Source organism: Trichechus manatus, unplaced genomic scaffold (genome assembly GCF_000243295.1).
Source record: "Trichechus manatus latirostris isolate Lorelei unplaced genomic scaffold, TriManLat1.0 scaffold00266, whole genome shotgun sequence".
Classification (NCBI taxonomy): domain Eukaryota; kingdom Metazoa; phylum Chordata; class Mammalia; order Sirenia; family Trichechidae; genus Trichechus; species Trichechus manatus.
In genome coordinates, this window is record NW_004444202.1 from 42,981 (window position 1) to 45,502 (window position 2,522).

The following is a 2,522-nucleotide window of genomic DNA, read 5'->3' on the forward strand; positions in this document are numbered from 1 at the left end:
TTATTCTTTGTTTTTGTGTAGTTTATGAAGGTCTTGAATAAAAGTAAAACAGTCCTGATATGAAATTTGTTATTTACCACGTTATTAATGACCACCCTTAAGCTGTTTTAATTTGATGATCAATTTCATCTTCTACCACAACACTAATAAACCTCTAGTATTCACGGACAAACAGCTTCTTTACTTCCCGTGATTTTTCTTTTTCTTTGTTGCACATCCTGTTTCCTGAAGGAAATAGCCAGACAGAATGATTCCACAGTGACTGAGTTTGTCCTTGAGGGATTGACAGACAGACCAAAACTCCAGCTGCCTCTGTTCCTCTTGTTTCTAGGGATCTATGGTGTCACTGTAATGGGAAACTTGGGTATGATACTACTCATCACTTTCAATTCTAAGCTCCAATCACCCATGTACTTCTTTCTTGGTAATTTGTCATTCCTAGATCTGTTTACTCCTCAGTTGTCACCCCTAAACTCCTGGAAAACTTTGTATGGGAGAAAAATGTTATATCCTATCCTGGATGTATGACTCAGCTCTTTTTCTTTTGTGTTTTTGATATTGCTGAGTGCTATATACCAACTGCTGTGGCATATGATAGATACGTAGCTATCTGTAGTCCACTGCTGTACAACGTCACCATGTCCCAAAAGATCTGCAATATGCTGGTGAGTGGAGTCTAGCTCATGGCATCTTTTGGAGCTATGCTAGACACTATTTTCATTACCAGGCTTTCCTTCTGTGAGGACAATATTATCCGCCATTACTTCTGTGACATACTTCCTCTCCTAAACTCTCATGCTCCAGTACCTACATCAATGAGATTGTGATGATAATTGGAGGTGGATTCAATATGTTCATAACAACTGTGGCCATCATAATCTCTTATGCCTTTATACTCTCCAACATTCTTCAAATACCCTCATCTGAGAGCAGGTCCAAGGCATTTAGTACCTGTGGCTCTCATCTTACAGTTGTTGGACTTTTTTATGGCTCCATGATATTCACGTATTTAAAGCCAGAGTCCAGCAGTAACATGGCCTCGGAGAAGGTGGCCTCTGTGTTCTACACCACAGTGATCCCTGTGCTGAATCCTTTGATCTATAGCTTGAGGAATAAGGATGTAAAGAATGTGCTCAGCAAAGTCATGTGTATGAGGTATGGACCACCCCAGGGTAGTACTCAGAACCACTAAATTTCAGGACAATAGTCTGCTTCTTTCTTTTTCTTAACACTAACTTATCTTTCTGTTTCTTAAAATGTACATCCCATTCTCATTCTTTCACTACAGCTATCAGATATGACCCTTCTATTGAAGTCTGTGTGTACACAGGCACACACACACACACACACACACAAATATATTCCTTGAGCATGGTATCCCATAATACTAAGATTCAGTAGGTTCTTGATGTGGCTCAGGCATATGTATTTTGAATAATTCTTCCCAGGATCTTCTCCTTCCCTATTGAGAAAAACTGGGGTAGAATATTTTTTCCTTTAGTTGGTTTAAATTGAAGTCATTGACTTCTGTCATTAGTAACTAGGCAGATGACCCTCTGGGTAAATGGTGTCAGACTAGGCTGTGACAGAAAAGAATAATGTTAACCCTAGAACATGGACAGAGTCCATAACATAATTTTATACTTGGCTCATTTGAAACTCCCTTAATATGTCCTTCTCCATATTTGTTCTGCCATATATCTTTCTCCTTAGAAGTATAACTCCAACTAGTGAATCTCCACCAAAATGAATGAAGAAATCATTAATAGTGGAAAGTCCAGCACATGGCAGGCCAGTGAAGCTATTTTCTGAATTAAAGCTTCATTTTTCTATCAAAACTCATAGGTAACTGATGATTCTGACATTCAAAAGTTGAACTTCATAAATGATAGATTTCTTTTGGAAATCTTAGGATACTGAGAACAAAGGCGTGTTCCTAGGAGATGGGCCTAACTAGTTATCTTCTGCACACAGCTCCCTGTTTAGTGAACAGTCAGCTAATCTCTGTCACAATTTTGCTACTGTAAATAATTCTATTATAATTATTACAGTTATTGATACAAATATACTGTGTTTTGAGTACATGTGTGTTTAAAAATATTTCTTGCACACCTTTAACTTCCCATGGAATTATTTCTCCTTGCAAGCACACCGTTAGAGTTTTGATGGACTCCCTTCCCTGAAAAATTCTGACTTGATCTCCATGTGTCTTCTACTATTATTTGCATTCTTTCTGCCTGCTTCCTCAGTGGACAGAAAAGATGGTGACTGTTCGCAACACAAAGTACCGTTGGTTACTCTCCTATTCACTGTCGTTGCAAAGATGACATTTACTAACCGAAAGAGGAAGAGTGAATTTCAAAGTGGACACCATAAGATTTTTCTCTCCTCCCACCAGGACTTCTTAATTCGGCTCGGGTTGTCTGATTACATAAGCTAACTGCACTGACCAAAAAAGTCATCTTCCCATTCACACAAGTGCAAGCACAGTTACGTATCTGTCACAAAGTGCCAACTCTCCT

At 38.7% G+C, this 2,522-nt stretch overlaps 1 pseudogene; it reads left to right on the top strand.

Annotated features, from left to right (window-relative positions):
• The first annotated feature begins 231 nt into the window (after positions 1–231).
• Positions 232–1,287, top strand: LOC101358284 (olfactory receptor 151-like; annotated as a pseudogene).
• Positions 1,288–2,522: the final 1,235 nt, after the last annotated feature.